We start from the raw sequence: 814 nt of genomic DNA, 5'->3' as shown, positions 1-814 counted from the left end.
TTTAGGAAAATCTAAACATTTAAAATTAGGCGGCTTTGTCGCAGATAAAAATAAATAAAAAATATGTAGACGGAAGAGCTAATTAGCCTTGGGTTAGGCAATAATTACTCTTGGAGTATGCGGATTGCGATTCGCTAGCTCGTACTTGTTCTAGGTATAGAACGAAAGGTCGGTGACCTAGTTCACGCTTCCTCAAGCGCTAAGCTACGGTAGTGCCGCTGCATAGTCTGTGTTATACTTGGGTTTATCAGACCGGACTAAAATCCCGCACTGACGAGCCGACAGATGCCAAGCGCTATGGTGAAATCGAGCAACGGAAAAAATCATCCCTTGTAGTTAAGTTAATCATGCTAATAGGACAGCCATATAGTCCTAATCAGTTGCGGACCACTCTAGCCACGCCGTATGATTGCGCAGCTCAGAGAGCGCATCCAAAAATGGCTCACGTCTGATTTGGCCACACATCGAAACTGTCAAAAAGGGTCGACGTGTCGTCATAACGGCAGAATCCAGCCACAGGGGAATCTCCTCCACAAGCATTGCTTGATGAAAAAGGGTGACCCACTTTCATATAGAACGAATTAATGGCCGGCGGGTTCACCAGAAATATAACCAGTGATCTAACGGATTTTTACGAACAGAAGACCTTCTACTATTACAAGCCCCCATCGAATTTTCGACAATGTTCTAGAAATAAAAAACCGCTTCGATTAAAAGATCTCTTCAAATAAAAGGCCGCTGTAAACACATAAGCATTGGGCCGTCGTTTTGAAATCGACCATGCGTCAAGCAATTGAGCTCGGAAAAAAGCAGA

Source organism: Plasmopara halstedii (genome assembly GCF_900000015.1).
Source record: "Plasmopara halstedii genome assembly, contig: Scaffold_3120, whole genome shotgun sequence".
NCBI classification, from domain to species: Eukaryota; Oomycota; class Peronosporomycetes; order Peronosporales; family Peronosporaceae; genus Plasmopara; species Plasmopara halstedii.
This window is presented reverse-complemented; position numbering follows the sequence as displayed.